Raw genomic sequence first — 20,377 nt, 5'->3', positions numbered from 1 at the left:
AGGAGAAGGGGGCAACAGAGGATGAGATGGTTGGATGGTATCATTGACTCAATGGACATGAGTTTAAGCAAACTCCAGGAGATAGTGAAGGACAGGGAAGCCTAGTGTGCTGCAGTCCATGGGGTTAGTAAAGAGTCGGACAAGACTGAGTAACTGAACAACAACTAAAGGACTCATTTTTTAAAAAGTCACAATACTGTTATCAACCCCAATTATCTTGATATCATCAAATATGCTATCACTGTTCACTTCTCTAATTAATTTCCTTTTTTACATTTGAGTCATGATCCAAATAAGATCCCCTAAGGGTAGATTTTAGTGGAAAAGGGAGAAGAGGTGAGAAACAGATGGCTTGAGTAACCAGAGAAAATTAGACAAGTGCAGAGAAAAGAGATTCACAAGGCTTGAGATGGTATTTTCTAACAACTTTCCCATGGATTAGTAATACTGGATTTATGAAGGATGTTCATATTCCAAATGGGCTCCTAAATATCTTCCAGGATGCTGGAGAAATTCACATTTCACCTGTTCGAAGTTTTCACTGGTTATCATAAGAAATGGACTTCAGTCCATAGTCATGTATAACAATCCAATTTCAATGCCAACTTCCTTAACATAAGGCTGTGAATTAGAACCTCAAATTAGATTAGGTCTATAAGGCAATGGGGGTAATTGTTTCAGATACATAGCTGCTGCTGCTGCTGCTGCTGCTAAGTCACTTCAGTCGTGTCCGACTCTGTGCGACCCCATAGACGGCAGCCCACCAGGCTCCCCCGTCCCTGGGATTCTCCAGGCAAGAACACTGGAGTGGGTTGCCATTTCCTTCTCCAATGCATGAAAGTGAAAAGTGAAAGTAAAGTTGCTCAGTCGTATCCGACTCTTAGCGACCCCATGGACCGCAGCCCACCGGAGTCCTCCGTCCATGGGATTTTCCAGGCAAGAATACTGGAGTGGGGTGCCATTGCCTTCTCCGTCAGATACATAGAGGGAACCCTTATTCTAGATAAATGCATTGAGTGCTAATTGAACCATTGTTTGGGGCTCCAGCCAGCCAGGTTTAATGAGCAATGGGAGGGTGCCATCTCAAAACCAGTTTTCAGAGAAGGAATGCAGACAGGGACCCCCTCCAGGATAAATCAGAAGAGCTGAGTATGATGCTCAGTGGGAAGAATGCCTGATGGATCTCACGGATCACTTTAGAGAGATGGAAACTTTTAGAAAGCACTTGGAGCTTTTGACCAGATAGAAAGCTGAGAGAGTGATTTTCCACACTCTCGCCTCCAAAAGATTTGCTCACAGGCAGTAAATTGGTCTTATACACCATAAAGGCAGAAAGTACTTTCAATTAGAAAGCTGCCAAAAAACCCCAAAAATCCAAAAACCCAACAGAACAGAACAAAACAAAAGCAAAACCTCTCCTTGGAGAAGTTAACCTGGAAATAAAACACCCCCTTTAAGTATTTCCCCAGTAAGAAAACAGGTTCTGAGCAGGACTGACTGCCCAAAGTCGCACAGCTAATTAGGGTCAGGACTGAGGCAGGAGCCCCCAGCTATGACAGGGCATGGACAGGTCTGAAGGAGATAAAGAAAACCCTTTATAAGATAAAGAGTTGATCCAGAAAACATTTTGACAGCTTTTGGGTAAACTTCCTTTAGTCCCCCTGTAAAATGCATCAGTTTCTTTTTGTGCCTTCAATTCCCCATGCCCACTCTCACCATATTCACTTTATACCCTATTTGCCATCACCTGGTGACTCAAACCTTCTGGGCTGAGGGTGCAGGCAGATGGGAGATAGAAGCCTTTTTGTTTTGCACAGTGACCCCTGCTAACTTTTCTTGAAAGCCAGTAAAAATACTCATTAGTTTTAATCTACTAATTATAAGCAAATGGGCCTTTTAACATTAGGAAATTCAGTATTTTTGTTTGCATTTATGATCATTGTCTATTTTCCATTTATTCCCATCTATTTGCAATAAATGCATTTTGGGGCCAACTTGGTTTATGCTGTTTCCCAGGAAAAAAGAAAAAAGAAAAAAAGCAAACCCACAACCAACCAAACTGTTTATATAGCCGTCCCCATGGAGCCCAGTGCTTCCTAGGCATGAAATTGACTGACACACACAAAGGCAGCAGGTGCGGGGCCACATGCCACTTGCCGCTTTTTTTTTAGTGTGTGTTTATAATCAGTAAATGGCTGTGGATGTTTAAATGGTTGCCTAATACTGATCGAGTGCGGATGCCATTATAACTTGAACTTGTATTGCCACGCAGATGGTGGAAATAAACATCCAATTCCGCACACAGTTTTGTTTGCCTCTTACTTTTAAAAGATCGACTGAGCATCATGCATCCACGGTGCCAGCAGAGACTCTTGGATGGGTAGGGGTATAGGCGAGCAGGGCTGCTGTCAGATTCCAGATCAGCTTTTGTGTTGAGAGCCCCCAGGACTACAGATTCCTGGTGAGTGGGGGTTCATTGCAGCAGTGGACCCCGCCCTGGAATTACCAGGCTCCAAATATCCCTTCCCATTCAAGACATGCCTCACATCCTTGCCCTTCTCTATCACAAAGCAATTCCATACCTCTGGAACTCTCACTGTACCTTCCTTTCCTCCTTTCTCTCTCTTAGACACCTTGAAAAGTGGGTGTTCAGTACAGTGGTGATGGCACCAGCTTCAATTTCACCCTCCTGGCATTCTCTGCTGGTCCTTCAAATTGCCTCTTTCCTGGGGGTCATCAGTCTACTTACTGCATGTTCCTTTCTCTGCATGTTGGAGAACCTTAGTAAATATCCGTTGGTCCAATGATCAAATAACTTGTTCACACTATAGAAATAACCAAGAAGGTTTAATGGTGGTCTATTCCAGAAATAAATATTTAAACAAATGTTGAGTTTGGAATAAAGATAGAAATGAATCTCTGAGATCTTTTGCAAATCAGTGAGCAGAAAGAACTGGGTGTATGTGGAGAGCAGGGAAGATTTTGGAGTGCCTTGAGATTCCCTGGGGGGATAACCCACTCCTTGGGTAGTGGCTGAATCTGGGAAGACCAGGTAGCCCAGTTTTCTGGGGCAAAAGCACTGGCCCCAGATAGAAATGCTTGTTGTATGATTCTTCTCTGCAGGGCCAAAGGAACTGCCTGACAAGTGAGGGCCACAGGGTTTATGCCAAAGGCCATTTCTAGCAGGTTTGGTCTGTTTCATTAATAACTCATGCAAAAGCCAAGCAGAACTCCCCCTTCCCCCAAACTGGCTTATTTTCCTCATACCAACCTCCTTTCTCTGAGTCAAATAATGCAGTAATCCTCCCCTTTTCTATAGAGTGCTTTCCAGATTACAAAATACTTTCACATACATGATCTTGTTTTTATCTTCTGTCAGTCCTGGGAGCAGGACCAGGCGTGATGATGATGTGTATTTTGCAGTTAAGCTCCAGAGAGGTTTGGTGATTTAGATGACTTGTCTGCCCTCCTTCCGAGGGGTAGGAGGGTCTAGAAACCTAGGCATTCAGGGCTCTGACTCCCGCCTTGCAGTTTTCTTGGAAACTTAGAACAAGGGTTAAGATCCTGTGCTTTAGAGCAGGGATAGGCAAACTTGTCCTGAAAAGGGCCAGGTAGTAAATATTTTAGGCTTTGGAAGCCATACGGCCTCCATTGCAACAACTCAAAAACTGCGGCAGACAATATGTAAATGAATGGGCATGGCTGGGTTCCATTAACACTTTATTTATGGACACTGAAATTTGAATTTCATATCATTTTGAGTTGTGAAATATTCGTCTTCTTTTGACTTTGTTTTTCAATCACTTAAAAGTGTAAAATCTATTCTTAGCTCACAGCCACACAAAAATAGGAGGCTGGTTGTGTTTTCGCTCATGGGCCATGGTGCACTGACCTTCTTTTAGAGCTGGTTCTGGCATTTATTAAGCATACAATTTGGGGCGGATTACCTAAATAAGACTGCTGCTGCTGCTGCTAAGTCACTTCAGTTGTGTCCGACTCTGTGCGACCCCATACATGGCCTCCCACGAGGCTCCCCCGTCCCTGGGATTCTCCAGGCAAGAACACTGGAGTGGGTTGCCATTTCCTTCTCCAATGCATGAAAATGAAAAGTGAAAGTGAAGTCGCTCAGTCGTGTCCGACTCTTAGTGACCCCAGGGACCGCAACCCACCAGGCTCCTCCGTCCATGGGATTTTCCAGGCAAGAGTACTGGAGTGGGGTGCCATTGCCTTCTCCACTAAATAAGCCTAAGTGCCCTCAATGACAGGATTGGAAAAGTCATAGTGTTTTCTACCTGCAGGGACTGGAGGATAAAATGCAATAATTGTAAAGTGTTTAGCAAATCTCTTACATAGGTAGCCCTCAATGGATGGGAGGGTGTCATGATTCGATGACGCTAAATTCTAGGGAATCATTTGTCCTCCTGAAATACACCGATAAGAGATTCTGCTGTCTCTCAAACAACTTCAGCCTTTTCTGCACCTGGTCCTAGTGAAAAATTGTGAATTGAAGGGAAATCCAGATATACCTTGAGAAGGCAATGGCAACCCACTCCATTACTCTTGTCTGGAAAAATCCCATGGACGGAGGAGCCTGGTAGGCTGCAGTCCATGGGGTTGCTAGGAGCCGGACATGGCTGAGTGACTTTACTTTCACTTTTCACTTTCATGCATTGGAGAAGTTAATGGCAACGCACTCCAGTGATCTTGCCTGGAGAATCCCAGGGACAGGGGAGCCTCGTGGGCTGCCGTCTACGGGGTCGCACAGAGTCGGACACTACTGAAGTGACTTAGCAGCAGCAGCCAGATATACCCACAGGACAGAAGTACTTTTTTTAAGCCAAAGGTAAGCCTAAGACAAATATAGATAGTGTTTACGTGTCTGAAAAGCGGAGACATTACCCTGTTGACAAAGGTCTGTACAGTCAAGGCTATGGCCTTCCCAGCAGTCACATATGGTTGTAAGAGCTGGACTTTAAAGAAGGCAGAATGCCAAATAATTGATGCCTTCGAACCGTGGTGCTGGAGAAGACTCCTGAAAGTCCCTTGGACAGCAAGGAGATCAAGCCAGTCTATCTTAAGGGAGATCAACCCTGAATATTCACTGGAAAGAGTGATACTGAAGCGGAAGCTCCAGTATTTTGGTCCTCTGATGCTAACAGCCAACTCATTGGAAAAGTCTCCGACGCTGGGAAAGACTAAGGGCAGAAGGAGAAGAGGGCGTCAGGATGAGATGGCTGTGGCATCACTGATGCAATGGACATGAACTTGGGCAAACTTTGGGAGATGGTGAGGGACAGAGAAGCCTGGTGTCCATGGGGTTGCAAAGAGTCGGACATGATTGGGCAACTGAAGAAGAACAACAAAGCCTTTAAAAAATAATAAGTTGTAGTTGTAGTGATAAAAAATAATAAAGCCCCAAATGAAATGAACAAGCTGCATGTTTGGCCTGCTGACAAAATCAGGATAAGGATCTTCTGCCCGCAGGCCTCAGTTTTTTCATCTGTAAAATGGGAATAATAACAACGATCTCTGTCTCATAGGATGCAGGAGAAGATGAATTAGGATGATAGGTGTCAAAGGTATAGCATCATGCTTAGCCAAGGGTCAACAATCTTCCCGAACAGGTGGTTTCCCTGTTCTGTCCCTCACAGGTGCCCCACCTCAAGCTTGGATTCTGAAGGGATCGGTGTTGATGCTGATGGTGGCAGTGGGGGAGGGGAGGGAAGTGTCTATTAGCCAAATATGCCCCTTTTATTCCTGAGCACTAAAGAGACTGAGATCTTCAGAAACCCTTTGCTCCAGGCACCCTGAGTATTCAGCCTCAGGCCCGAGGTCATGGTCTGTGGGGCTCCAGCATCACCACGGGAGGCTGGGAGTATGATGGGCAGGAGACATCTGCAAGCACAGAAAGCAGCTAAGGAGCTGAATCCAGGAAAAAGCCCCAAGTCTGTCCACTCAGCATGTGCCAACCTGGCCTAGATTTGCTCAAATCTGGCTCCCTGCTCTCCTTGTTCAGAAGTAGAAGCTTGTGACTTGGCATCTGCTTCCAGAATCCTCCATAGACCAACCTTCTCAGATTACTGCTGCTCCCTTGAGGCAGGCAGGATGGATAAGAAGGTCAGAACAGGCCTCTTGGTACCCCAGAGACTGAATCGGGTGTCTGCCCTTTGGGGCCTGAAGTTCCCTGTTCATCAGTGGGAATCCCTGCGCTACCCAGAGGACTGCTGACATTCACACTGACCATGTTCAAGGTGACCCTACGTATCCTGTGGTGATGAATGGTGAGAACCATTAGAATGAAGCAGATGAAGCCCCAGCAGTTGCAAACAAGGATGGTCAGCCCTGTCTTTGGCTGACCCATCCAATAGCCTTGTTGTTCGCTGGTCAGCCCTTTGAGGCCCAGGAGCTGCTCTGCAGTGATGGGGGTATGGGAAGGCTCGGGGTGCCAGAGACTGAAGAAGGGCCACCTCTGCCTGGCCCATCCCTCACTCCTGAACCAGTCTCCTACCTCCTGACTCCCACTCAATCAGACAGTGGTCACAGTATTGTATAGGCAGAGCTGGCACAAATTACAGCTCAACTGGCCTTTCAGTTCAGTGGGACTCCCCAGGGCACAGTCAGAAAGGGTAGAGGTCCCCATCTGACTGAGATTTACTGAACCTGCTAATTTCTTCTTAATATTTCTATTTCTCTTCTAGAACCCTGACTTTAACTAGATATAATGGCATCCTCCCAATGGATTAAATTTCCCAGGCCACCTTGGAGTTAGGTGTAACCACCCAGAAAGGTTAGGCCAATGAGATGTAAGCTGAGTTACTCTGTGGGGTTGCTGAAAAGTTTCCTTAAAAAAGAAGTAATACACATGTCTGTACTTTCTTGTTCCTAATACAGAATTTAGATGTCATGGCTGGAGCTTAAGCAACCAACTTGGACTATGAAGTAGGCTCATTAAGCCTAGTGGAGAATCTAGGTAGCAGGAATTTGAGCCTCTGATGATGAGAGCACCATAAAGCTTTCCCTAGGCTCCACACCTGCAGACAATTTTCATCAAAGGTAGAAAAATTGCTACCTTTTAAAACTGCTATTATTTTGAGTTCATTTGTTAACACACAGTCAAACCCAGTCTAAGCTGATACAAGACTCTGCTGTATGCTACTCCTTCAGGTAGTGGTGACAGCAGTGAGCACGGTACATGTGGTGCCCTCCTTGTATACGCACATTGTAGTGGAGAGAGAACCGCAAGTGAGGAAACACACAATAAATCCAGGAAATAATCAGTGATATTAAATAAAGAGTTATACTGAGTGAGACAAGGTTCTGAAACTGTCATGTGTATTAGCCAGTTTCATTTTCATGTCGATTCTATGAGGTAGGGGCTATTAATATTCCCACTGTACAGTGGCCTGTGTGAGGACACATGGCCAGGGAGTGGGAAGGGGCACATGAATCCTAGCATTTAGCCTCCAGAAACCACACCTGATAGGCTAGAGAGAGACCGGGATTCAGCTGGCATTGGGCCATCTGACTCCTGTCCAGTAGTCTTGTACATCAAATGCTGTGAGTCTCAGCATGGTGGTTCTGGAGCGTGAGACCTCTTAAGCTACCAGGAGGAAACTGCATGACCTTTCTGATCTGAGTTATGCCACCTCTTTTCTATTGCATCTTACTGGTTACAGATGAGTTACAAATACTGGGGCCCAGATATAGAAGAAGGGGACACAGATCTCTACTTTTATATGTAGGAGTGTCAGAATCTGTGGACATGTTTAAAACCATCACACATATCAATAAGGCATGCACTCAGTAATGGCCACTCTGACTGGGGAGGGCCCTGGGAAGAAAGTAGAGCACAGATGTGATGACTGGAGCTCAAGCAATCATCTTGGACCATGAAGATTCCACCGAGAGACACCAGGCAACAAGAGCATAGCACAGACAATAGGGACCGTGGCTGGGATCTGAGAAGTTGAGGAGGGAGGAGGCCTTTGTGCTGCCCTGGGAATCAGTTTCAGTGTTCAGTGCTGACAAAGTTCCAACCCTCTCCTGAGAATTCCAGGAGCTGCCAACCATTGCACCAGCAGATCTGGGAAGAACTGAGTGGCTATAACCAAGAACAGAGTGTCTATGCCAGATGAGGGTCAGCCCTGGAGGTCTTGCCAGTCCCCAGATAAGCAAGACCATTTATAGATGAGCTGGTGGGAATGTCAATGGACTCTCTTGAACACTGACATCTTGGAAGAGGTGGTTTAGGGCTTCCCTGGTGGCTCAGAGGTTAAAGCGTCTGCCTCCAATGTGGGAGACCCAGGTTCGATCCCTGGGTTGGGAAGATCCCCTGGAGAAGGAAATGGTAACCCACTACAGTACTCTTGCCTGGAGAATCCCATGGACGGAGAAGCCTGGTAGGGTACAGTCCATGGGGTTGCAAAGAGTCGGACACGACTGAGTGATTTCACTTTCACTTTCACTTTATTTTTACAGGAATCAGCATCAAATTCAGGAGAACCTACAAACAGAGGTTCCTGGAGGGTCCCCAAAGCTGTGGCATTGCTGAGGTTTGGGGAGTATGAACCAGTGCAACAGAAACTTGAGGCTAAAATCTTCCAAATTCTCCCACTTTATCACCCCCACCTCCCTCAGACCACCTGGAAGACAATAGGTCACTGGCCCCAAGACCATCACTGAAAGGTTCAAGGAATAGCAAAACATAGAAATGAATATATATCACATGTATCATATATGTCATATATTATATGAACATATTGGCTTTTCTGGTGGCTCAGATGGTAAAGAGTGTGTCTGCAATTCAGGAGAGGCAAGAAACACAGGTTTGATCCCTGGGTCAGGAAGATCCCCTGGAGAAGGGAATGGCTACCCACTCCAGTATTCTTGCCTGGAGAATTCTGTGGACAGAGGAGCCTGGTGGGTTACAGTCCATGGGACTGCGAAGAGTGGGACACAACTGAGCAGCTAAACCACTATCACCACAGAGGTGGATACTGAAATTCAGAAAAACGTCACAAAGCAAGCGGCAAGGACAAGTCAGAAAGCCAGACCTGCCTGGTTTGGAGTCTTATTTTCTTCCTCCACCTTATCCTAACCTTCACATCTCGATGAGATGGAGGGAAAATTAGGCTGGGATATGCTTTGAGATCCTCAAGTGACAGCAGATAAATCTCTGCAGCTGCCGTGAGTCATTTGAGAGTCAGCTCGGCCAGGTTCAAGGACACATCCTACAGGAGGGAGCCTTCTCAGTGCTCAGCAGGTACTGGGCATTGCCCTGGAGGCCCAGTGGGTGTTCCACCCAGACACCGCCCAGACCAGCTGCAACTTGGGGCAGCTGGGCTCTGGGGATCGAAGGAAATGCCTATAGAATTATTCCCAGAAAAAGGAGAACAACAAAAAATGTGGTTTATTAGTGGGGAAAAGGTGGGGAGGAGTCTGAAACTAAAGGAAGGATTTGGGTTTTCATGAAAAGACTTCTATCCCCTGCCTCTCATTCTCCAACTGGCTTTGACTGAAAACAAAATATCATATTTTCATATGTTGAAGAAATAGTTTATCCCCAACAACATCTTCCCAGGTGGCACTAATGGTAAAGAAACCACTTGCCAACACAGGAGACGCAAGAGATGCAGGACATAAGAGATGTGGGTTTGATCCCTGGGTCGGAAAGATCCCTGGAGAAGGAAATGGCAATCCACTCCAGTATTCTTGCTTGGAGAATTCCATGGGCAGGGGAGCCTGGTGGGCTACAGTCCATTGGGCTGCAAAGAGTCAGACTCAACTGAGCAACTAACACACACAACAGCATCTTGCTGTTGAAGAAGGAATGAATCTAGTTGGCCAATTACCATCAATATTGCTTTTTTTTTTTTTTTTTGCCTAATGCCAACTGTGAGCCAAGCACTGTGGTAGAAACAAGAGAATCACAGGATCATAAAATCAGAAGCAAGCTAGAGACTTTTTAGCATAAGAGCAAAAGGCATTTTCCTGATAACAGGAGTTGCAGAAGTATTTTAATGAAAGCCCATGCTATATAGCCATCCTCAAAAGGTTTGCAAGCTTCCTTACCCTTTGTGCTAGGGTTTTACTTTTGAAATAAAAGCTGATCTCATGGGAGAGGCCATAAAGGCAAAATTGCAGTTTAGGCATTTTTTTTTTTTAAAGCAAGAAGAATGTTTGGAAAGGAAATCCTGAGTGATGACATTTGGCCAACCCTGGAAAAGAAGCAAACAAGCCCCAGCCTCCCTCTCCACCCTTTCTGCCCCAACCACTCAAAAACCAAATAGCCCCAGACCTGGAGCGCAGGCTTAGGGCTCATGCTGCGGTTTGTGTGTGGTGGGCCCAACTGTACATACTGTTCCCTGCACATCACAGGGACATTTATGCTTGCAAGTGAAGTGGAACAGTCATGGATCATGGCTGTGACAAGCTAGGAGCTAGCATCCCTGAGTTCTTCCGATTGCAACCACTTTTCGTACTTCATAGTCCTATAAAGTTAAAGAAATGAAAGGCCACATTAGAAAAGGAAGGCACAGTCTCTGTTTCTCATCTTGCTCATCCCTCCCACCCTTCGTGGGGAGCCGTTAGATCAGATGGCTGTTCTATCCTTCACGGGTTGACTGGATCTTGTGACCCACATGGGGATGTTTAGTCAAGCAGAGGGTTGCCCTGAGTTGCTGGAAATTTGGGAGGCTGGGGTCACATGCTTTTGTACAAGTGGCTAAAAGTGCTTTACAGAGACAGGAAGGACATCTCCATGATCTCATGCAATGGTTCTTTGTCCTGGCTGCCCATTAGGAGTGAGTATCAGTGTCACTAGGACCTACTCCAGACCCAGTGATTCAAATCTTTAAGGACTGGCTTGGATTCCTGGAATTTCTTAAAATCTTCTCAGGTGTTTCTGAACCATGAAGGTGCCAAGAATTTGGGGTTCACCACCAGGGAGACCTGGGTTTGAAACTCAATTTTACTGATAGCTTTGGAGGGGGCAGTCTTTGTGGAAGTTTCTGAAACTCTTTGAGACTCTTTTCTCAGCTACAAAATGGGAGAAAATAGTAACCACCTTTTATGGTTGAGAGGGTTAAATAAGACAAAATATGATAGTATTTGACTCATGGTGAGTGCTCAATGGTTGTTTTTCATATTCTTGTCAGGGTTGTTAATCATTACCAGATGCTTGTGGACTCTGGGTGCATGCTCTGCCTCACAGTAGCCTCCTCCATGTTCTGTGGGCTGTTTGAAGGTACGAGGACCTGTCTTCTCCCACTACTGTTACCATAACCACTGTGGCACTTGCATCACTGCTGGCCTTAAGTGGTTTGTAGCTCTTGTCATCACGGACCTCCATATACCTCTTTCCAAATAACCAGCCCCCCTCCTCTCTACAACTGCCTAGTGTGAAGTGGATGATCAGTGGTGTTTGATTTCCAGTTCCCTCTCACATCCAGGCCATGTTGTTTGAGTTGTGCATCAACTGATGGAAGGGAGTTCCATCAATTGATGGAAGTAAGCTGTGGGGAGAGAGACATTCACTCTCCTCTTTTCTTTCTCATGAGCAAATCATACCACCATGAAACAACTGAACTATGTTAGAGAGGGGGAGCATCGTTGGCTAGTATTATCTGGTGGTAGGAAAAAGCCAGTTTTCCAAATTCATGATATGATGTTGCTAAAATACGTTACTGTCTCCACTGAACTATGGACACAAAAAGAATAGGGATTGCCAAGGGTGGTGGTGGGTTGAAAGTGAAAGTGTTAGTCGCTCAGTCGTGTCCAACTCTTTGCGACCCCAGGGACTGTAGCCTGCCAGGTTCCTCTGTCCATGGGATTCTCCAGGCAAGAATACTGGAGTGGGTTGCCATACCCTTCTCCAGGGGACCTTCCCAACCTAGGGACTGAACCCAGGTCTCCTGCATTGCAGGCAAATTCTTTACCATCTGAGCCACTGGGGAAACTGGTGGTCTGTTGAGGGAAGATGAATAAGCAGGGCACTAAGGATTTTGGGGACAATGAACAATACTATCTATGATATTATAATGATGAAGACGTGTCATTATACATTTGTCCAAACCCATAGAATGTACAACATCAAGAGTGAACCCTTAAGTAAACTATGGACTTTGGATGATTATAATGGCAATGTAGGCTTATCCTTGGTAAAAAGTGGACCGTTCTGATAAATGATGTTGCTCATAGGGGAGGCTATATGTACGAGGAGTCAGGGGGTATGTAGGGAATCTCTTCACCTTCCTCTCAATTTTGTTGTAAACCTAAAATTGCTCTGAAAAAGTTATGTTAAAGAAAAATTGAAAAAAAAAAAAAGGCTTTGCTGAATGAGAATAGTTTCTGAAACCAATGACAAGCCCCCGATGAAAAATCACCCCTATTTATTGCAGGTCCAAATAGCTTGGCTCCGATCAGGGGGCTGGCATGGCCTGTGAAGCACAGCTGTGAGATCAATTTGGGTATGAGTTTATTAGCTATGAGTCAAGCTTGGAAGGGTATCTTTGGGGAAAAGGGGTCTTGGGCAGGGGACGCAAGCTACTGTGAATAATCCTGACAGCACATGCGTTGCTGGGGAAGATTTAACAGCCTCAGCTGTGCCGTGTCAGTTAGCCAGTTCAACAGAGCCTCGGCAGATAAGAAACAATGACCCAGGGCCAGGGCCAGAGGCAGCCAGCTCCCAGCCCGATGTTGGGCCTGGATTGATTTCACTTCTGGTCTGATGGCAGCTTCAGCTTCTGAGCTGGTAGAGGCCCGGGAAGGTCACAGAGTCCAACAGTTGTCAGACACATGAGGCTTTCCGGGGGATACTGTTTCATGTCAGGACCCAGCAGGAGGGCAGCAGCCATGCAGACCAGTCACTGGTCACCTACCCAATTCTGGCCCCCGTCCCTACCTCCAGGATTTCAGAGCCTCGTGGGGGAAGTGTGATGGAGTGCCGGGCCTCCTGTGGAGGTTCTTTCCTTTTCCCTGGAAGTTAGTTCCTTGTTGAACTTTGATACAGTTTTGCTTTTTCCTCATTTGTTTATTCATTCACTCATTCTGTTTACAAAGATAATATTTGCATTCTCTGTACATGCTCTTATAGAAAATGTAAATACGGAAATGCAGAAAGAAGAAGGCAAAATACTCCATTGACCAGAAACAAATCCTTTGAACACTCTGACATTTGACAGTGAAGGTTTTGACACTTTTTTCTATGTTTATACTTGGGTAGACATTTATGTGTCACTCAACACAAGGAGACTTTCTGTTTCCCATCTTGCTTTTCGTCACTCAGTGATGTCGCTGAGAGCTTCCCCCAGTGACCACAGATACACAGCAACATTTTAAAGGGCTGCTTAGAATTCTGCTACGTAGCTAAAGCAAAATGTACCCTCAGCTATTCCTGGATGGCCTTTGTGTTGCTATTGGCCTCTTGCTTTGGTAAACCCTGCTGAGGTGACTCTCTTTGGACCCTTGCACACTCTGACATCCCCTCTACTGTTGGCTTTACACTCTGCCCAGGGCCCAGCTCCACACCCTGTGTATGGGTTCTCAAGATGTCTGGGGACTAACCTGAATGAACAGTTTTGTGTCCTCTATTGTCTCCTTAGAAAAAGTTCCTGAACTTGAATTTTAGAATCAAGGGAATAGAGATTTTGATGTTAGTCACATAGGGCCAGATTGCCTTCTAGAATGGTCCTACCAATTTACAGTCCTACAGATACTGTCAGGGCTTCGCCTCACCTCTGCAAAGCGGAAGGTTTTCTTTTTTTCAGACTTTGCCGATCTAATAGGTTTGATGCTTTATACTTTTAGCACCTTTTATAAATTTGGGTTAAAAATAATTTTTCATCTTCTTTCTTCTCATCAGCAGCTAAAGTGAAGATGAACTAAACAGCCTCTTGATGACGGTTAAAGAGGAAAGTGAAAAAGCTGGCCTAAAACTCAACATTCAAGAAACTAAGATGATGGCATTTGGTCCCATCACTTCATGGCAAATAGATGGGGAAAAAATGGAAGCAGTGACAGATTTTATTTTCTTGGGCTCCAAAATCACTGTGGATGGTGACTGCAGCCATGAAATAACAAGACGTTTTCTTCTTGGAAGAAAAGCCATGAAAATCTAGTTGTTGTTCAGTTGCCCAGTCATGTCTGACTCTTTGTGAACTCATGGACTATATCATGCCAGCCTTCCCTGTCCTTCACCATCTTCTGGAGCTTGCTCAAAGTCATATCCATTGAGTCAATGATGCCATCCAACCATCTCATCCTCTGTTGTCCCCTTCTCCTCCTGCCTTCAATCTTTCTCAGCATCAGGGTCTTTTCCAATGAGTTGGCTCTTCGCATCAAGTGGCCAAAGTATTGGAGCTTCAGTTTCAACATTGGTCCTTCCAGTGAATATTCAGGACTGATTTCCTTTAGGATTGACTGGTTGGATTGTCCTGCAGTCCAAAGGACTCTCAGGAGTCTTCTCCAACACCATAGTTCACAAGCATCAATTTTTCAACACAGCCTTATTTATGGTCCAACTTTCATATCCATTCATGACAACTTGAAAAACCATAGCTTTGACCTTATAGACCTTTGTTGGCAAACCTAGACAGCATAAAAAGGAGACACATCACTTTGTCAACAAAGGTCCATATAGTCAAAGTTATGATTTTTTCAGTAGTCATGTTTGGATGTGACAGTTGGACCATGAAGAAGGCTGAGTGCCAAAGAGTTGATTCTTTCAAACTGTGGTGTTGGAGAAGACTCTTGAGAGTGCTTTGGACAGCAAGAAGATCAAAGCCAATCAATCCTAAAGGAAATCAACCCTGAATATTCACTGGAAGGACCGATGCTGAAGTTGAAGCTCCAATACTTTGGCTACCTGATGCCAAGAGCTGGCTCATTGGAAAAGACCCTGATGCTGGGAAAGACTGAGGGCAAGAGGAGAAGGGGAGACAGAGGATGAGATGGTTGGATGGCACATTGACTCAATGGACATGAGTTTGAGCAAACTCTGGGAGATAGTGAAGGACAGGGAAGCCTGCCATGCTGCAGTCCATGGAGTCACAAAGAGTTGGACACACCTTAGTGACTGAACAACAACAGGTTCTGAAACAAGGTAGGTACTTGATACATAGGTAATGCAGTGGGTCAAGAGTATTTAACAAGCTCATTACCATCCTGGGCACCCTCAGACATGAAGGGGAATAGAGCATCATTTCTATCACTGCCCATGTGGAGACCTGGCGTGTGACCTGGTGAGGGGGGCACCTGCTTTAGGAGAGAAGTAAGCCATGCTGTAGGAGGGACAACACAAGGAAAGAAGGGGGGGTCATTCCACACAATGGATGTGTCCCAGGAGCAGACATGGCATCTAAGGAGTGGAAAGAAGGAAGCACAAAATATCCCACAGTTGGTGTCCCTGCCATAGCCTTCAAGTACAGTCAGTGCAGGAGGAAGGGGCTGTGTATGCAACAACATCTCCTACATGACAGCTGAGAACTACCTAAAAGAGAGCCTTGCATAGTACTTGTTCAAAATGCAGTTTTCTGGGTTCATCTCAGAGCAACTTGGAACCACTGGGGATCAGACAGGTCTTGACATGGCCATCAGGAAATTTCTTTACACACCAAAACTCGGAAGCCATCACTCAGGGCATGTTACACATGTCAAAGGTGTTAGAGTGGAATAGAGGAAGGGGATTTAGGACTTTAGAAAAGCACATAACCAGTCTGTCTGGCATCCTAACCTCCCCTGTGTCCCCTCACACGAAAGCAAAGCCCATTGTTCTGATGTTAAGCAGACAAAGGGAATCTCTCATCCTTCCTGATGCTTGTGCAGGCTCCCTCCATCTGAGGGATTTAGAGAACTGGTCAGTGTGCACCATGATGTCAGGCGAGTGTGGGCCCTGACGTGTCTTTCCCACAACCACACTCACCATGATACCCTTGGGAACCTCTGTGTAGCCAAATTGTTAACAAAATGGGCAATTCTCTGGGCTTTCTCAGGAGACTCAGGGGAGAGCCTCCGGACACCGCCTCCGGTAGCCTCAGAGATGAGCACACTTTGAGCCCCTTGTCTGTCCCCAGAGCCAAGTTTCCCTTCCTGGGTGGAGTCAGCTCCCCCCCAGAGGGGTTGCCCAGGGCCTAGCATGGGGAACAGTGGCAGCTGCTGGAAGCTTCTCAGGCAGCTGCCTATAGAAGTGAGGAATGAGCCTCCCAAATGTGCACGCTGTGGAAAATTCAATTTCTGCTTGTGGACTCCTGCAGCTCGCAACTGGCCGGCCACAGGGGTAAGGCCGGGAAGAGCTATGGAAGTGTCAGAAAGCAATTGATGCAGCTACGTCACCCCTGTCCTCGTGGAGGCGTCCATCGTCCTGATCTTGCTTTACCAACAGTCTTGGCTCGGGACCCCAGGGCTGATGGAGGGCAGGGTGGGAGATGCAGAGGGAGCTGCAATTTCAAAGAGGCTGCCAGATGGCAGTGAGAGACCCAGCACACACACTTCACGCCGACTGGCAGCATGGGGAATTATGCAGCTAGAGAAGGAGCGCTTTAGCTACAGTGAATGGCATTTCTGCGATTCACCGAGTGCCTACGCAAAAGTAATGCACTTTGATAACTGTGAACTCTTACTAAATGACTGATATGCCGAGACGGGGGTGCCTTTTCCAGCAGGATGATGCCTGTACAGTCAGCATATCAGGATAATGTTCGGTGGAACCGTCTTTCCCTGGAACCAAATAAAGCAGTTTCAAGTTTGCTGACTTAAGGCGCGGCGAGTGAGGAACAGGAAAGGGGTAAATGGTTTTGCCCGTGGACCTCCTACTCTTCCTTGTATTTCTCTGTCCATTCTCACCAAGAAAACATTCTTCCTATCATTTAGATAACCAGGGAATCTACTCCTGCTTTCAAGGAGCCTTTTTGGATTTACTGAGCTCAGATGGCCAACCCTCTTTTCTTAGCATGCACTAAAATCAGGCAGTCTCCAACACTAGAGCCCCAGGTCTTTCTGATACTAATGTCATAGCCTTGGGTAACCCTCGGGGAACCCAAGAGCTGGAATGAGTTAATAGGCAAGCACATGGAGTAGAGGAACACTCACTATAACTAGTATATATGATATGTATATACCATATGTATCTATATAACATACAATATACGTGTGTTATAGATAAAATATATATCACTATACACAGTATATAATGTATATATACATATAGACAATATAATAATAATTATTATTAGTTCAAAAATATTCATTAATCACCTATCATGTGCTAAGCATGGTGCTGGCTCCTGAAGATGGGGTAAGAGGTGGGGGAATAAATATAAAGCAAAATGAAATGTCTCCCATTCCCATCAATGCCTAAGGCGTGCGTACTAAGTTGCTTCAGTCGTGTCCAACATTTTGCCCGCCAGGCTCCTCTGTCCATAGATTCTCCAGACAAGAATACTAGAGTGGGTTGCCATTTCCTTCTCCAGGAGATCTTCTGGACCCATGGATCAAAACCGTGTCTCCTGCGGCTTCTGCATTGCAGGTAGAATCGTTACTGCTGAGCCACCAGGGAAGCCCATGGAATGCATAGGCAACTTGATCTAACATAGAGCTGAACAAAATCTTTCCTAAGCAGAGGGCCAGGAGATGAGGGAGAGGCCTGAGGAAGAAAGAAGGAACTTCCCAGATTGCTCTGACAGCTGGAGGGGAAGGGGGCCTTCCTGGAAAGCATGAGAGTGTGCTGGGATCTGAAGGGTAAGTCGGATGTGCCAGGGAGAGCTCGGGATGGGGTGATGGGCCACACACCCCAGGATCAGAGTCAGAGAAGAGAGAAAGTCAGGGAAGGGAGCAAAGGCATTCACTCACCCAAAGCGTACTTGGTGAGTGCCCACTGTGTGCCAGGCACTGTGCTGGCCCTGGGAACCCAGCAGTGACCAGCATGGATCGCAAAGCTGAGCTAGAGTTGAGAAGGAGGAGATAGAGCATAAGGGAGGGGGAATCCCTTCCCCACCTTTCTGACCCTAAGGGGTTGTGGAGGACAATGGCAGCAGAGGGAGAATAAAAAGTTCATATACCCAGATCTTTGCTTTTCTGTTCCCTGCCGGCTGCTGGTGGAGGGGGTAGCTCTAGAAATATCCAGATAGTCATGAGTGTGCTAGGAAACTTGAGTTCAGACCTGTTGTACTGGGTGGTCATGGCTTAGGAGAGGTTGACCTCAGGACAGGGCATGGCCCTAGGGATCCCACCCCTCAGTCTGTGCACACACACACACACACACACGCACACAACCTGGCCTTGAGTAGATGATGGAGAGGCAGGCAAGCCAGCCAAGCAAGGCTGAGGCAGCCTACTGACTTCCTGGGCTGAGCTCTCTTCTAAGACAGTTGTCCCACAGCTCAAGGCACTGTTGAGGGGAAAATGCTTTCCTAAAATCCTTTATTTTCTTTCCTCTTTAATGTAGGCAGGTCAGTGAGTGAGCAGTAGCAGGAAAAAGGGGAAGGCAGGACCCTACGATATTTAAGGCCTGAGCTTCTCTTTTGAGAGGGACTCTGGCCATATGGATGTGAGAGTTGGACTGTGAAGAAAGCTGAGCATCAAAGAATTGATGCTTTTAAACTGAGGTGTTGGAGAAGACTCCTGAGAGTCCCTTGGACTGCAAGGAGATCCAACCAGTCCATTCTAAAGGAGATCAGCCCTGGGTATTTTTTGGAAGGAATGATGCTAAAGCTGAAACTCCAGTACTTTGGCCACCTCATGCGAAGAGTTGACTCACTGGAAAAGACTCTGATGCTGGGAGGGACTGGGGGCAGGAGGAGAAGGGGATGACAGAGGATGAGATGGCTGGATGGCATCGCCGGCATGATGGACGTGAGTTTGAGTGAACTCCAGGAGTTGGTGATGTACAGGGAGGCCTGGCGTGCTGCAATTCATGGGGTCGCAAAGAGTCGGACACAACTGAATAACTGAACTGAACTGAACTGGCCATATGTATGGCTCAGGGCACATGTGAACAGATCTAGCCTGTGGGGAGAGATACGGCTCTTATTTGGCTAGAAAGAGAGCCCTCCACCAGGAGCTTGGAAGCCAGGACAATGGGGAGGCCAGGGAGCTGGAGGGCATGGTCTATGTCCAGCCATCTGCACGCTTACACTGGGAGGCTGTTTCTCTATCCTCCTGTCCCATGTTTCCAGAGGTTGCAGCAATCCCTGGATGAGGAGACTTGGAAGGGAGCTGAAGTTGATGCCAGTGGACTTGCCAGGGAGTGTGGAAGGCAGTCAAGGCAAAGGGCTGGATGCAGGATGTTTTCTCAGCAGCATTCCCCACTTGTCCACTCCTTCTTCATGCCCCATTGAAAACAGAACCTTGATGTTTTTCAGTTACTAGGTGGAACCCTAAGCGGGGAAGGATGACTGACTTCAGCTTATTGCACGGTCATATCCTCCCTTGCTAGATACTACATTTACCAACTTCCCTTGCAGCTACGGGCACACTGTTGTCCCAGTCTGGGTCTATGAATGTAAGGGAAGATCTGTTGAGGAAATTTTAAAAAAGACAGAGAAAAAAACAGGAGGATAGAAGGAGGAAGGGGAGAAGGAGGACGGAGGAGGAAGGAGGAAGGGGAGGAGGAGGAAGGAAGAAGGGGAGAAGGAGAGGGAATGAGAGAAATGAGGGGGAAGGGGATGCAGGGAAGGAGAAGAAGAAGAAAGGAGAAGGAGGCTCAGTGAGACCATAGCTGGGAGTTGGTTTCTTTGGGTAGGAAATTCATGCTTACTATAGTCTCTCATTTGCTCTCACTTCTCTCTGTTGACAGTGTGGCTCCAAGGCATCTCTGAGGCCCCTTCCTGCAAGATCTTTGCTGCCTCCTCATCTGGCTCATTCTGTGCACCTTCATCCTCAGCATCCATTGTCATGGCCTTAAAGCTGTCCTTGATTGGAACCATACTCTCTCAAGATATGCTGAGTTTTCCTATGTAGCACTCATCTCAATTTGTAATTATATCTTTTTTGTTGTGTTTCAAAGGTGCCAGCTCAGCAAACCCTAAATATATTATACACCGAGACTCTATAAGACCTGATGAATAACAACTTCCTAGTTCCTCACCCTCCATACTGGTTTCTCTGTAATATTGGTTCTCTAAATGTGGTCCCCAGATCAGATCAACATCATTTGACGTCATCTGGGAATTTGGAAATGTAAATTCTTGGCCCTATCACAGTTCTGCTGAATTAGAAACTGGGGGTGGGTGGGGCTCAGCTCTCCGGGGTTTAATGAGCTGTCCTGATGATTTTTTTTTTTTTTTTTGGCCACACCATACAGTTTGTAGGATCTTAGTTCCCCAACCAGGGATTGAACCAGGGGCCACAGCAGTGAATGCACCAAATCCCAACCATTGGACTA

At 46.4% G+C, this 20,377-nt stretch overlaps 1 non-coding gene across 1 annotated transcript; it reads left to right on the top strand.

Annotated features, from left to right (window-relative positions):
• Window positions 1-8,254: 8,254 nt before the first annotated feature.
• TRNAW-CCA (transfer RNA tryptophan (anticodon CCA)) lies at window positions 8,255-8,326 on the top strand. Its single transcript has one exon. It is a non-coding gene; the product is annotated as a tRNA-Trp (tRNA).
• The last annotated feature ends 12,051 nt before the right edge of the window (window positions 8,327-20,377 follow it).

This window comes from Bos mutus, chromosome 6 (assembly GCF_027580195.1).
Source record: "Bos mutus isolate GX-2022 chromosome 6, NWIPB_WYAK_1.1, whole genome shotgun sequence".
NCBI lineage: Eukaryota > Metazoa > Chordata > Mammalia > Artiodactyla > Bovidae > Bos > Bos mutus.
The sequence above is the reverse complement of the archived record's forward strand: the minus strand, read 5'-3'. Positions and strand labels throughout refer to the sequence as shown.